At 40.1% G+C, this 16,703-nt stretch overlaps 1 pseudogene; it reads left to right on the top strand.

Annotated features, from left to right (window-relative positions):
* Positions 1-13,686: 13,686 nt before the first annotated feature.
* Positions 13,687-14,959, top strand: LOC137746665 (rRNA methyltransferase 1, mitochondrial-like; annotated as a pseudogene).
* Positions 14,960-16,703: the final 1,744 nt, after the last annotated feature.

The following is a 16,703-nucleotide window of genomic DNA, read 5'->3' as shown; positions in this document are numbered from 1 at the left end:
AAGACGACGCGTGTGTTGGTGGACACGGGAGCAACACACAACTTCATGACGTCGGAGGAAGCTATAAGGCTTGGCCTCCGAGTCACAAAGGAGCCCGGTAGCGTGAAGACGGTAAATTCCGCTGCCACCCCCATCGTTGGAATTGCGCGCAATGTACAAGTAGACATTGGCGCATGGAAGGGTAGGATCGACTTCACCATAGTCAAGATGGACGACTACGGCGTAGTCATTGGGTTAGAGTTCATGGACAAGGTACGAGCCTTTCCCATTCCCTTCTACAATATTTTCTGTATCTTGGACAATGGAAGACAACCTTGCCTGGTGCCATTGGAGAGGCAAGCCAAGAAGTGCACCCAGCACTTGTCGGCAATGCAATTTGCCAAGTCCTGGAAGAAAGGCGAGGCCACCTTTCTTGCAACGCTAATGTTGAAAGAAGGGGAGGAGAAGTACGGGCCTTTGCCGAAACAAGTGGAAGCAGTCCTTAGGGAGTTTGCGGACGTGATGCCTAAGGAACTGCCAAAGAAGTTGCCACCAAGGAGAGAGGTCGACCATGCAATTGAGTTGGAGCCTGGTGCTAAGCCTCCCTCCAAATCACCTTATAGGATGTCGCCACCCGAGTTGGAGGAATTGAGGAAGCAACTCAACGAGCTACTTGATGCTGGCTACATCCAACCCTCCAAGTCCCCATACGGTGCACCCGTCTTGTTCCAACGCAAGAAAGAAGGTAGCCTAAGGTTGTGCATCGACTATCGAGCATTGAACAAGATTACCATCAAGAACAAGTACCCACTTCCGTTGATCGCCGACTTATTCGATCAACTTGGTGAAGCAAGGTACTTCACAAAGTTAGATCTTCGATCGGGATACTACCAAGTGAGGATAGCCCCTGGAGATGAATCGAAGACGGCGATGGTGACCAGATATGGATCGTTCGAGTATAAAGTCATGCCATTTGGTCTGACCAATGCCCCTGCAACATTTTGCACATTGATGAACAAGGTATTCCATCCTTATCTTGACAAGTTTGTCGTTGTTTACATTGATGATATTGTTATCTATAGCAAGACATTGGAGGAGCACGTCAAGCACTTGCGCATAGTGTTCAAGACCCTCCGGGAGCATGAACTCTATGTCAAGAAGGAGAAATGCTCCTTTGCCACAAAAGAAGTAGAATTTCTTGGCCACAAGATAAAGGAGGGGAAACTTATGATGGAAAAGGGCAAGATCAAGGCCATTCAAGAGTGGGAACCGCCGACCAAGGTACCAACACTACGATCCTTTCTGGGGCTAGCCAACTACTATCGAAGATTCATTAAAGGGTACTCAGCTATAGCGGCACCCTTGACAGACCTTCTTAAGAAGAACAAGGCATGGGTATGGACGGACAGGTGTCAAGAGGCCTTTGAGAGGTTGAAGAAGGCCCTAATGGAGGAGCCCGTACTAAGGTTGCCCGACCTTAGTAAGCCATTCGAGTTGCACACTGATGCTTCCGACTTTGCCATAGGGGGAGTGTTGATGCAAGAGGGACATCCGATAGCCTATGAAAGTCGCAAGCTAAACGATGCCGAGAAGAGGTACACGACCCATGAAAAGGAGATGACCGCCATCGTCCATTGCCTTAGAGTTTGGAGGCATTACTTGCTTGGTACTCCCTTCATCATCAAGACGGACAACGTTGCCACTAGCTATTTCCAAACCCAACAAAAGCTCACACCTAAGCAAGCAAGGTGGCAAGAGTTCTTAGCGGAGTTTGATTACAAGCTAGAGTACAAGCAAGGAAAGGAGAACGTGGTGGCCGATGCTCTAAGTAGACGAGTAGAGTTAATGGCTACGGTACTCAAGCCGCAAAGCCATCTCTTGGGCCGTGTCCGGGAAGGTTTATCGCATGACGTCCAAGCCAAGAACATTGTGGAGTTTGTCAAGGATGGGAAGACTAGAAGGTTTTGGCTTGAGGACGGCTTGCTATACACCAAGGGCAAGCGGATCTACGTCCCAAAGTGGGGAAGCTTAAGGAAAGAAATCCTGAAGGAGTGCCATGACTCAATGTGGGCAGGACATCCTGGCACTCACCGCACGTTGGCTTTGGTGAGCGATGCTTATTACTGGCCACAAATGCGGGACGATGTAGATTCGTACGTGAAGACTTGTCTTGTGTGCCAACAAGACAAAGTGGAACAAAGGCAACCGGGAGGACTGTTGGAACCGCTTCCCACCCCATCAAGACCATGGGAGTGTTTAACTATGGATTTCATCACACATTTGCCCAAGTCTGATGGATGTGGATCTATCCTCGTCGTGGTCGATAGATTCACCAAGTATGCCACTTTCATACCCGCACCTGTGGAGTGCACAGCCGAAGTAGCCGCACGCTTGTTTCTAAAGCACGTGGTGAAGTATTGGGGAGTTCCGAGGAGCATAGTCAGTGATCGAGATGCTCGCTTCACGGGTAGATTTTGGAAGGAGCTCTTCAGGCTACTTGGCTCAAAATTAGACTTTTCCACAGCTTTTCATCCCCAAACTGATGGACAAACGGAGCGGGTTAATGCATTGCTGGAGACTTATTTGCGGCACTATGTCAGTGCCAATCAACGAGATTGGGCTAAGTTACTTGATGTTGCCCAATTCTCTTATAACTTGCAACGTTCGGAGTCGACGGGGAAAAGTCCGTTCGAGTTGGCTATAGGGCAGCAACCCTTGACCCCGAACACGGTCATGACTGGCTACACGGGGAGTAGTCCAGCCGCTTTCAAAACCGCTAAGGAGTGGCAATTAGCCCACGAACTTGCTCGAGCTCATTTGGAGAAGGCTTCAAAGAAGATGAAGAAATGGGCGGATCGTAAGCGAAGGAATGTGGAGTTCCAAACTGGCGACCAAGTCTTTGTGAAGCTTAATGCGTCTCAACATAAGAGTACTCGCGGCTTGCACAAAAGCTTGTTGCGGAAATATGAGGGACCATTCCCTATCATCAAGAAGGTTGGCAAAGCCGCTTATGTCGTGGAACTCCCACCTCGTCTCAAGTTTCACCCGGTGTTCCATGTGAGCAACTTGAAGCCTTATCATGCAGACAATGAGGAACCAAGTCGAGGCGAGTCTCATCGAGCACCTCCTTTGATGACGGAGGCATTTGACAAAGAAGTGGAGAGCATTGAAGCCAAGCGTGTCGTGGTGCGACCAAGACAACCAAAGCATGTGGAGTACTTTGTCAAATGGAAAGGGCTGCCATACTCCGAAGCGACATGGGAGAAGGAGACGTCCTTATGGCAATATAAGGACTTGATTGATGCATTCGAGAGGCAAGAGTCGACGAGGACGTCGACGGCTTAAGTGGGGGAGGATGTCACGGGCCGTATGTTGCAAACAAAGAAAATGCCCAAGACATCATATGTCCAAGCCCATTAAGCCTTGTCTTCATAGAAGATTCTGGAACGTCCCGGAGAAATCAAGAACATGGCGGAGCATTCAAGAGGATCTAGGGCATTCCGGAATAATCCACACAAGTGTAGATATTTAAGCCTCACCTAGAACAATCTAGATTAGGCAAGTTGTATCTAGAACTATTCTAGATATTTTTGGATGTAAGTAGGGAATTCTAGAACCCTCCATTGAGGAGGTTACTTAGGCCTATAAATAGGAGGCAAGGCCATTTGGCCAAACCATCCAAGAATCCAAGAGTTGTAAGCAATTGTAAAGCTCTCCTAAGTTTCAATACAAAGCTTCCTTTCTCCCATCTTCTAAGTGATCTTAGCATTCTCCAAGCTATCTTAGCTTTCTTTGTGATTCAATCCGGGGAAGCGAGGCTTCAAAGGCTTACTTAGCTTGTTCATCGAGGTTTCAAGTCTAAGTGCCGCACGGGCGGAAGGCTTAAAGAGTCATCCCGTGACACAAGGTACAATCAATTACACCTGATGATGTTCTATTTCTATTTGTTTTTTGGATTTCATCTCTTTTTTTTTTATAACATCTTCATTTCGGATATTAATTTCAATTTTCTTTTCATTTTCTGCAACAGTCCCTACATAACTTGAAAACCCTTGATCTCAGCTATTCCTCTTCCTTACAAAAATCACCGGACTTTTCACGAGTCCCAAATCTTGAAGAGTTGATATTGAATGGCTGTTTGAATTTGTCCGAGATTCACCCCTCCATTGGTCATCTTAAAAGACTTTCTTTGGTGAACCTTGAGTGGTGTGATAAGCTTATTTCTCTACCAAGGGATTTCTATAAATTGAAATCTATTGAGACTCTTATTCTTAATGACTGTTCAAAATTCATAGAACTGCATGAGGATATAGGGGAGATGATATCACTGAGAACACTTGAAGCAGAGGATACATCAATAAGAGAAGTACCACCTTCCATAGTAAGATTGAAGAATCTCACTCGTTTATCCCTATCAGGTGTGGAAAGTATTCATTTGCCACATTCGTTACACGGCTTAAACTCTTTAAGGGAATTACATCTCTCACGTTGCCGATTAGCTGATAATGAAATCCCTAAGGATCTTGGGAGTCTAATTTCTTTACAAGTTTTGGATCTTTCAAGGAATGATTTTCATACCCTACCCAGTCTCAGTGGTCTTTCAAAGCTTGAAACTCTGCGGTTAGATAAATGCTTTAACCGTCGTACAATCCCTGATATACCACCAAATGTGAAAGTTCAGTATGAGTAATATCCTAAGGTCGATTCGTGCAATGTTATGTAGGCAGAGAAGATTGGGAGGAGCTACTATATGGCGACTATCTTTTCAAGCTTTTACTTTGGAGTTTGAGGTTCTTTGGGGCTCTTGAAGCAGATTCTACAGCCATAAGACAAGTACCACCTTCCATAGTAGGATTGAAGAATCTCACTTTTATCTCTGATTACTGTGCCTCGTCATTTGCCCAAATTACCTAATGATGCAATCCCTAAGGATCTTGGAGGGAATGATGTTCATACCCTACCCAGCCTCAGTGGCCTTTCAAAGCTTGGAGGGAATGGATGCATATATCTTCATACAATCCGTGATTTACCAACAAGTTTGAAATTTCTGTATGCCGTTGATTGCCCTGCATTGGAAACAATGCCCAATTTTTTGGAAATGTCAAATATGAAGAACTGGAAGCAAGTGATTCTCCCAAACTCACTGAGGCACCACGCTTGGATAAGTTATTAAACCCCATGACATGGACTGATATGAAAAGGTTTACCAATCTCACAGCTGATTTTGGCAAGAACATCATACAGGTATCTATCTCCCCCCTCCCTCTCTCTCCCCTAAGTTCTAATTGCCTTCCTATTGTGCGCATGCAGATTCCTATGGTTTTTCCAAAACGTAGTTGTTTTGAATTTTGAAGATATATTGCATTCAGAAACATTTCAATATTACAAGAACCGATATAAGATGCATCCAATGATTCAATAAAGAGCACTCGAATTCGCAGAAATACAAATGCACCAATGTTTTCTTGTCAAATGCACGTTCTCATTTTACGAGTGCAACCATACTTAATATTCAACGCTGGACATTACATAATCAAGTTCTTGTAATTCAAGAAGGCCATACCTCCACTCACTCTGAGATACAAAGGCATCTGTTTCTTCTTCCTTAGGGTTTTCGTCCTGCAAGACCTGCTTTGATTGGGGAAGCGTCACTTTTATATTCCGTAATAATTCTCTTCTCACTTTCTTCACTCACCACATTTTTGGTCTGCATAAAGAACATTACTACGTTTAGCTTCGTAAAGTTATATTTGTAAGGTGAAGAAATAAAAAAACAAAAGCAGAAATTTTCTAAAACGATTTTGAGACAAGGAAGACATACAACTGATTTAGTTACTTTAGGATTTTTGGCTGGATTTTCCTTCTTTAAGTGATTTCTTTTCCGCTCAGTTGAGTTACATGCTACATTTCTGAGATGAGCGTTTCGAGATTGTGATTGTTGCAGTAATTGGTTGCCGAGATATTGACTTGAAACAGTCTTCTCACCTTCCTCAAACTGTTTCTTCATAGCGGCCTGCAAAGGTCTCGAGGGGTACTCTTTGATTCCCATGAGCTTCGCAATCAGAATCGGCCCTTTCCCAGAGTGATTCCAGGTCGCTCGTGCAATCAAAAACCTTTTTCTAAGAATAAGACAATTAAGCATCCAAGTTGAAGAAAATCAAACCCCATGACCAATGACTAATGCAAGTTAGAATATACCAATCCAATAATGGGGTTTAAGGAATGCATTTCAGAATACGACGTAACAAAAATGTTGATTCCAAGTTGAGCATATATTGTAGAGAAGAAGCTGTCCAAAAAGTGAATAACCACCACGTGATATAGAAAGTCGCTACTGGAAATAGGATCACACTGCAAAAGAACAAAGAGTGAATATGATCAAAAAGCAATCTCGAAGAAAGAGAACGAAGCTTTGATCTCATTAGCTACTAGATTAAACAGATGCATAAAAAAAAATCAACGCACACGGCATGATTAGCATAAAATTACAAGATATGGGCTCGGTCTAAAACTTATGAGAGGCTAAGTTGTGCATTTCTTGAATTCATCTAGCGAGAGGTTATTTCTCTGTCTTATCCAACTATTCCTTTGCCTGTAACAAAACTCCTAGAGTTCAAACAAATGCGAGAAGAATAGAGAAAAACAGATTATAAATGCATGCCAACAATCTAAGCTTAAGTTCCTTCACTACTAAATCATTCCATCTTTCAGCATACCTCATGGCTCAAGCTAATAAATTTAACAACTACTCTCAGCTCTATATCTTAAGAATAATCAGAAATCCAACAACTTTAAAGATTGACCCTCCCCACAGCATAGGATTGACGGTTGACACACACAGTATCGATATAATATTGCATACAAACATGATTTGAACAAAATAGGAGCCAGAAGAAAGAAATGGCCATCATCCTATCATGAACTTTTTAGATGACCAACATCTAACAACTCTGGAAAACGTCTGCGCAGAGATAAAAGAGATAAGAATGATTGTTATGAAGATTAAGAAAAAGGAGCACAAACACTCAAAACGTATGGGAAAACTTATGCAGCAGCAACTTAGGCCACCCAAAGCAACCAACTTTGGCACACTCTAAACGGTTCTTGATAAATTACTGCTGACATACGAGACAAATTTTTACGTGCGTACCAGTGGTATAATGCAGCAGGAACACCTCTAAACTGACTAAAAGTAAAACGCAACGATGTCACTAAATTACTTGTAGAAATGCTTAGATATATCCGAATCAATTGTTTGATCTTCTTATCACATTACTTGGAAGCTCGAGCAGAGAAATAGAGCTCTACTCACACCCAAATTTCAAACAAATGAGCGGAAAGTAATACCGAAAATCCAAATTAGCACATTACAAGTCCAAATGAACTGATGCCAAATTGACAAACAAAACAAGACCCAAATCTGAGTTTGCTCCTCCATTAGCCACAGGAAACACTAAATCAGACAATGTCAAACACAAAATTAGAAATTTAATCGCAAAAATCAACCCATAAATCACAAATAACACACACATACTAACTTTAATTCGCAACCTATGCAAAAACTTTCAGCTTTTCCCTCGAATTTTCCTCCATTTTCTCAGCAACCAAACACAACACAACACGCAAAGCAATGTAAACAAACAGCAATCGAAACTCACGTCGCGCCCGGTGCGTTAGGAGGAGGAGGAGGAAGACGAGGTGGGTTTGGACGATGCATCTTCGTCGCCGGAGTCCGCCACCGGAATGAGAAGCTCACGAACGCGCTTCTCTGTCTCTGCTAGCCGGATTATTACGTGCATATGAGACTTGAAGGAAATGTTGTGTTTTGTTGTACCGCTAATTAAAAAGGGGGCGGATTAATTAATGCTTAATCTCTCATTGTTTCTCAAATGTTTCTCAAATTTTTGGCAATGAAATCTTTAGATAAGAGAGTTGTTGAATATTTATACATACACGCTTCTTAATTAGGAATGTAATTTGGTTGGTCTTTTAAATTATTCAACATCAGCTTTGAATTCTTAAGAACGGATTGAAATGAGTAGACCGAGCTTAAATTGAAAAATGATAAGAGTGTTTTTAAATAAGATGTCAAATTTATAGTGACATCATTAACTTTTAGAAAACGCAATTGAGTTTGGTTTTAACTGAAATGTTTTAGTCACATGAAATAGCGGCTTTAATAAGTGCTGCCAATTTTAACATTATTTTTGTATTTTCTCTCTTTTTAAACACCATGCCTACCTATTTCTACCGTTAATTTAAAGTGGAGCTCAATGTAGATACATAAATAACTTTTTCAAATTAAAAGATATCTTATTTGAGATAGCATTTGTAGATGAACAAGGGGAAGGGATAAAAAAAAGAATTTAAGTTGGTTTTTGTTAAGGGAAAGGAAAGACATAAAATGACTTCGGACTTAGACTTGGACATATTATTTCCTTATGATTGCAACATTTTTGAAAGTTGAAGTTTTTTTTTGACGGGAAACGATAGTGAATTTCATTAATCAATACGAACCATTACAAGGATGTCCTTGGGTACATAGCTTCAGTGACCAATAAATTGATCTGGAGTGAATTACACAAATAGACAAATAAGAGGAAACCCCTGAACGACAACCACAAGATCAAACATACAAACGCCAAGTGCACAAGAGCTACCAATACATATCTGTTACAATAAACGATAGCAGCAACAGAAAAATACAGATAGCCACAATGGACATCGCTGAAATGCAAGGCCACAAAAAATCATTGCTAAAGAGTGAGAGCACATCAAGTCATCGTTAGCAACTTAGCAAATGAGACTAACAAAACGCAACACACAAGGGCGAAGACCAATTTGACAAAAACAAACAGCTCCATCACGGTGCACAATGACGAGTGGACAACGAGACAACACCAAAAAGGGGTCCGTTGTACAACTCAGTAGTAAACAAAATATTCTGAGAAGGAAGCCACAAGGCAGCACCTTCCGATGGAAGGATGCGCCACTCCTGATAGAGACCACTGCACAGATTTGAAAGTTGAAGTTTGAGGAAGCCTAAAGAAGTTGAAAAGTATGTTTCAAAGTTTGTTGAACTTTGAACATCATATAACATAAATCAGGCATAATAGACTAAGAAATACTCGCATCAAACACTTCACTCAATATCAAAACACGTTTTTTATGTTGTAAAGTCACTTCTTTATAATATAAAGGTACATATTGGGTTGTTTGCCAAATAACAAACTACTTCTTCGTAAACGTGTTACTAACAGAAGTGTTTTATAGATAAGCGCTCTCAAACAACCCAGTATTTGTCTAGTTTTATATATATTTCTTCCTAATAATAATGAAATATAGAGAAGTGCTCTCAAACAACCCCTAACAAAGAAATATTGAGATAAGAGAGGTCTTTTTTGGCAATTTGTTTCCCCTTTCAAAATTGATGATAAGTGCCTCATGGATGGTGCAAGAAGCATGGGGATGATGACGACGATGGTGATAACGGATACGATTATGCCCCTGCAGCATGCATAGAAGGTGATGGTGATGACAATGATTCATATTTATGACTATGCTCCAGCAGCATCTATGGAAGGTAATGATGGCGACAACGATGATGGTGGTTATGATTATGCACCTGCTGCATAAGAAATTAGTAGTTTGTTTTTCATGTTTTTATGCAGACTAACTAGCTTTGATGAATTGAGAAATTATAACAGGCTAGTAGGATTGCTCGATCCCTTCGATATTTTTTGTTAAGGGTCGAACTATTTACGAAGTAAGTTCAATTTAAGTCAATCAGTTTTTGTCTCTGATGACATTAAAATATGGTTAAATGGAGCAAAATTGTGCAAGGTTAACTTGTTATTATTAGGATATACTGTTTCTTTCCTAGCATACTAAAAAGTACCACAATATATATGGAGAAGAAGATATGGAATTCTTAGAGACTAATTAGTGGTCATGGGAGTGCAGAGATTTGTTAGTTTGTCGGATACACGACTTGGTACAACAAGCGTCATAATACAATTGGCTTAAAACTTAAAAAAAATTAATAATAAATAATAAAAAATCAACTCATTGTATTATAACACTAAATGTATTGGACCGTATTTTTAGCATATTGAAAATTTTCTCATATAAGTGGGCACAACAAGTGTTAAGAGCGTGCTGATAACATGTTGTAGGCATAATTTACTGAACAATTAAGGAGGCCAGAGAGAGAGGGGTGCGGCATAGATAAAGAGAAAGAGAGAGATGTGTAATTGAGGTGTGTTCTATTTCATCTCATTGTGCCTTTATTTATACTAGTAGGATAGGTAAAATCTTTCCCTTTAGGATTACAACATTTAATAGGTAATATACTCCTAATAGGAATATAAGAGATATTCCTATATACTAGGATTTACACAATCATATTCCTAATCTAATAGGACTTTCATTCTTTAATAATCCTCACCCAATTAAAATAATAATTAAATTTAATTAAATCAAAACACAACATTTGAAATGCCGAAACTACAAAGGAATGGCGAGCGGAGACAGAGGCCTGGTTTGGTACTGAGATGATTCTGAAAAAAACTGGTATCAAAAAAAGCTGGGAGCTATTTTTGTGTTTGGTAAACATTCAGCTTCAGTTTTTTTTCACAGTTTTGGGTAAAAAAAAAGCCAAAAACAAGAAGCTGCAAAACCCAGCTTTGAAAAACCGGCTTTTTTTCACATCTGTTTTACATAAAAGTTTACCAAACACTATAATACTGCTTCTTTTTTTCAAAAGCATTTTTACAAAAAAGTTTACCAAACACTATGCTGCTTTATTTCATAGCTGTTTATTCTCACAGCACAGCAGAAGCAGTTTTTTTTTTTCAAAGTACAGCAATACCAAACCAACTCAGAGTACCGTGAGATTGTGAGCTTCTCATTCCGGTGGCCGACTCCGGCGACGAAGATGCGTCGTCCAAACACCCTCCTCATCTTCCTCCTCCTCCCACCACACAGGCCACGAGGTGAATTTCGATTTCTATTTCAAATTTCATTGCTTTGTGTGTTAGTGTTGTGTTTGGTTGCTGAGAAAATGGAGGAAAATTCGAGGGAAAAGCTCAAAGTTTTTGCATAGGTTGCGAATTAAAGTTGTTGGATTTCTGATTATTCTTAAGATTTAGTGCTGAGAGTAGTTGTTGAATTTATTAGGTTGAGCCATGAGGTATGCTGAAAGATGGAATGCTTTAGTAGTGACAGGAACTTAAACTTAGATCGTTGCCATGTATTTATAATCTATTTTTCTCTCTTTCTGAAAGCAGAAGTATATCATTTGTTTGAACTCTAGGAGTTTTCTTACAGGCAAGGGAATAGGTGGATAAGATAGAGAAATAGCCCTCGCTAGATGAATTCAACGAATGTACAACTTAGCCTCTTATAAGTTTTAGACTGAGCCCATTTCATGTAATTTTACGCTAATTTGTCAGGTGCGTTTGGATTTTTCTTGATGCATCTGTTTAACGAGGTCAAGGCTTCCTTCTCTTTCTTCGAGATTGCTTTTTGCTCATATATATCATATTAGATGCTCACTCTTTGTTCCATTGCATTGCATCCTATTTCCAATAGCGATCACTTTCTATATCGCATGGTGGTTTATTCACTTTGTGGATAGCTTCTTCTCTCCAATCCATGCTGAACTTGGAATCAACATTTTTGGTATGAAGTATTCTGAAATGCATTCCTTAAACCCCATTATTTGATTGGTACATTCTAACTTGCATTAGCTATTGATCTTGGGGTATGACGTTGCTGAGCTAAGTATCTAGTCCATTTTCTCTCTTCATCTAATCCTAGACACAAATTTTGGTGCGATAATCTGAATTCAGTAAAGACAGTTTCAAACCTTAGAGAAAGGAAATCCAGATGCTGGTGAAGCTAGGGGTTTGATTTTCTTTAACTTGGATGCTTAATCGTCTTATTCTTAGAAAATGGTTTTTGGTTGCACTAGTGACCTTGTATCTTATCTAGAGTATGTACCAATAAGAAGAGATGGGAACGAAAGAGAGATCCGGAATCACTTTGGCCTTTGGCATCACGCCAAAGGTGCATCTCACTCCAATTGAGCAATTGGATAAATTCTGGCATCACACCGAAGGCGACTTGAAAATTTGGAATCACTCCAAGTCAACTTGTGCTTCACACATAAGCAGGAAATCCAAAAGCTTACAGAGTAGCTCCTTTTATAAGCTAATTTGTACATGGATCTGGAAAGATTCACATTAATATACTTGGAATTCTAAAGACTAATTTATGAACACCTAATACATTGATCTTGTAACATAGAGAGACTCAAAGACAATGAACCTGCAGAGTACATGTAAACTGCATTTAGTACATGAGACACTAGGACTCTAATTTATTAACTTGGCTCCTGCATCGCATATGGTATGGTCAATGTTGGATTTAGACAAGAAATATACCCGTAATGCAGCATATGACACTACATGCTTCTTTCACATTCATTATATAATGCCTGGTTTACAGTCAAAACATACTTTTTCAGTGATTCTGCTTTGTTTTGGTTTTACAATGTACAACTGACCTTTCATCTTCCATATACATGTTAGGTCCTGGATTTGTGAACATGCATTCGGGTTCATCACTTCATCCGTTGTCCTTCGGGTATGCTAATAACTTTTCATTGTGAAAAACGAGAACACAACGGATGAAATGATGTTGTACAGGCTGTGCTTTTAAACGTAATTGGTTTTTCAGACTGTTTGTAGTGGTGACTTTATTTCTCCTTGTCCCCAAAATTATTTTGAAGAGCTATTCTGGAGATGAAGAGTTGTGTTGTGTTTATGTTCCCACGAACCATCATTACATTGGTGATGTGTTCCTGGTCAACACCAAGGATGTTATCAAACCAAATTTATCCGTACGGGAGGGAATTGGTGAGTAAGCTTAGGGATGAATAGACTTGAGCCCCTAGCTTGAATTTACCTACCAAGTCCCAAACTTTAATGTCCAGTGTTGACTATTAAGTATGATTACGCTGGTAAAATGAGAACATGCATTTGACTAGAAAACGTTGGGTGCACTTGGAGGGCAAGTAATTTTGCGAATTCGAGTGGTATTTATCAAGTCATTAGAAGCGTGTCTTATATCAGTTTTTGTAATGTTGAAATGTTCCAGGATGCAATATATCTTCAAAATTCAAAACAATTACTGGAAAAATCATAAGAATCTGAAAGAAGTACGAAATATTGAGTTGCTGATGGTGAAGCTGGCAGTGATCTGTAGTCCATAAACTCGGATATGTGATGATGTGGATGAGCTGATGATGACTATGCATCACCGGCTTGATCGTGCCTCACCATAGAATCGATCTGGGTGTGACTTAATGTAGACAGAAGATGCTCTCACTTCAAAAATTTTGCCTTTTTCCATTTCTGTCATCTGTAGTAATTCACTTAATATAGACAGAAGATGCTCTCACTTCAAAAATTTACCCACTGCGGATCGAATTTCGATTGCAGACGTTTTTACAGAGACATAACATAAAGCATTGAGCGGCTGGCAAAGGGTTGAGAAATCTGAGAATGGCTGCAGGCAAGGAGTTCATGGTTTACCGCCAAAAGGAGATCTTCAGGCCGATAGAACCCGACAAGGTTCGGAGAGGCAAGAGTTAGGCGCTTGGGGATGATCGCAAAAACAATTTGCAGAAGAAAATGCAGAAGAAGAAGTAGGAGAAGAAGAATGGAGGCAGTTGATGATCCAAGGTGGGATCGTATTCAAAACAAGTTCAGGGGAATGGAAAATGTAAAACCTGGACGTGAGAGACCTGAGTTTCGAAGGTGGAATAGGCAGGAAGATTGGGGTAAGAAGACATGGAAAGAGGCTACTGAATCGTCCGTGCCTAGGATGATTGGCCGAGTGTTTATGGTGTTGGTCCAGTTTTGGCTTCTTTGTCAGCTGGAAGAAGAGAATTTTAAGCATTGTATATTCAAGAAGGGATGGATTTGAGCAAAAATAATAGGAAGAAGAAGGACAAGGGCTTTGAGAGAATTTTAATGATGGCTGACAAGATTGGGTTAAACGTGAAGGATGTCTCTAAGCATGATCTTAATATGGCTACTGATAATCGACCTCATCAGGGTCTGGTTCCAGATGCCTCTCCGTTGGAGATGGTGAAAATTAACGAATTAGAACCTGTTTCAGTTGAGGAAGATAAGAGTTCTCTCTGGATTGCTTTGGATGAGGTTACAGATCCTCAGAATGTGGGGTCAATCATCAGGTCGGCTTACTTCTTTGGAGCTTCTGGGGTGGTATTATGTGCCAAGAATTCAGCCCCACTGAGTGGCGTTGTGAGCAAAGCAAGTGCAGGCTCACTTGAGTTGATGGAGTTGAGATACTGCAAGAATATGATGCAGTTCCTAACATCCTCGGCTGAAAGTGGTTAGCGGGTTCTCGGAGGTTCTGTTTCTTCCAAGGCTCTACCCTTGAAAGAGGTTGCACCTAGTGTGCCAACAATTCTTGTTCTGGGAAGTGAGGGTACTGGGTTGAGACCTTTGGTGGAAAGATCTTGCACTGATTTGATTAGAATCCCGGGAATATTCCTGTGGAAATTACTGCTGGTGGAGTTGATGATACTGAAACCGTGGAAGAGAATCATGCATGCTCAGCTGAAGAGTTCCGATCATTTTTGGCCGTGGAGAGCTTAAATGACAGTGTTGCAGCTGGTGTGCTGCTTCATCGCTTAACAGGAAACAATAACGATGAGAATGTCCATGTAGTTAATCAACAGACTGACGAACTTGACTGAGGTTCGTCATAAACATTGTACTTTATATTAGCACTTTTTAGAGCTTTATCTAAAGTTGGGAGTAGGTTTACAGTTTTTATTTCCGTATGGCCTCTTGATCAGAAATGTGTGCCATAACAACTCTAATTTTTGGTGTTAAAATGATTATCTTAAATGAGTTGAGATCATTAAATTGTGCATCACAGTTCATACTACTGATTTATTTGAAGCTTGGACGCAGAGCCGGCGCTGGGGGGGGGGGGGGGGGTGGGTGGGGGTGGGGGAAGTGGTACAAGGCCCCCAAATCAGAAGGGCCCCGATTTTTCAATTTTGCATGCATATACGTATATACTGTAGTATGTGTAGACTATTGCAAACTTGAGCCTTAGTACAAATGGTATTATTGCTTCTTTACATCGGCCTAGAGGATGGGTTTGAACCTCGTCTCCATCATTTTTTAAGTTTATTTTTATTAAATGCACAAGCCTTCACAAAATAATATAAAAATTTCACACAATAACGTGAAAATTCGAATCCTGACCCTCTAAATAGTGAAGGTAAAACAATACGCCACCTTTCCACTTGTTAATTTGTTAAATTTGTTTGTGCTATTAGAATTTATAGAAACTCAATTGAAAACTAAATTTATTTTTTTGGACAAAAAAAAAATCAATAAATAAATTCTTAGCAAGGCCTCCAATTCACTTTCGCACAGAGGCCTAAAATCTCAGGGCCGGCCCTACTTGGACGCTATTATTCACGTTTGTTCATAGAAACTAGAAACAGCAACTAATCGTCTTCAAAGACTGCTGTCGTGTTTCCTGCAACTTTCCGTTATCCCTTATCACAAAACACATACATTTCCCTCTAATCTATGAGCGTGGTGTTCCAATGTTAATGAATGAGTACCACAAATCTCGCGATGATATGAAGTATGGTTAGCTTTCAATTGTTACTCACTACACTGCAGAATTGTCTGCATTTACAGCTGAAAGTTAAGTTTTCTGCAACTAAACGTGCGGTACGAGACCTGTTCTGTAGGCTCTGCATATGATATAGCGATGATGTCAAATGCTTATGAGTTTTTGTTTGTTTCTTGATCGCCTATGCATAGTTGTTTTCGAGCATATGTGGTTCGAAAATGGCATCCATCTTTTTTGTTTTCCAGTTCCTGAATCTTATATGATGCATGTGATCAAACGAAATTTTGCAAAATTTGCCAACCTGAATAGGTGAATAGGATCTCCATAGCAGTTGTGTCACATTCTGTCCATTATTTTCCATCCCAAAGCTCATCCAATCCAGATTCCCAGTGCTGTTTGAAGCGTAAATCGGAGAAGTCATGAATGAGAATGATACCCGTTCTTCTAGTTGTAAAACTACTCCCCCAATGATCTGATACCTAGTTGTTCAAATATGAGTCGTGACATACCGAATTTCAACGAGGGACCTACTTTTGCATTCTCTGTTTGTTCGGGTTTAAGAATGAGGATAGTACACATATCTCGCACGCCGATTCTTAGTAAATATGCCTTAAGAGTCTGGAAGCGAATCGATGCATATGGAATTCTGAGGGCATCTCCAACAGGAGATGTAAATTGTCTTGAAATGAACAATTTACATCTTAAAGCCTAGTTTTTTACTCCAATTGGCCGGAAATTTTATGATGTAAAAGACCCGTATCATTGGATAATGTAAAAAAAAAAAACCCTATATTTGCATTCTTTTTCCCATCCCAGAATTTCTGTTAGAGGAAAAGAGAGTTTGAAGGGCAGAGAATCTTACTCCCTATGCGATGGAAATGCCCTCAAAAAGCTAACAGTCCTCTTTCGACCAAGAATTGTAGGTACAAGTCAAATTAGAAGGATTTGTTTGTAGGGACCCCTATCACAATATACCAAATCCAACCATCCCAAATATAAAAAAAAAATAAGAGCAAAAATTAAAATATAAA

This window comes from Pyrus communis, chromosome 10, assembly GCF_963583255.1.
Source record: "Pyrus communis chromosome 10, drPyrComm1.1, whole genome shotgun sequence".
NCBI lineage: Eukaryota > Viridiplantae > Streptophyta > Magnoliopsida > Rosales > Rosaceae > Pyrus > Pyrus communis.
This window is presented reverse-complemented; position numbering and strand designations above follow the sequence as displayed.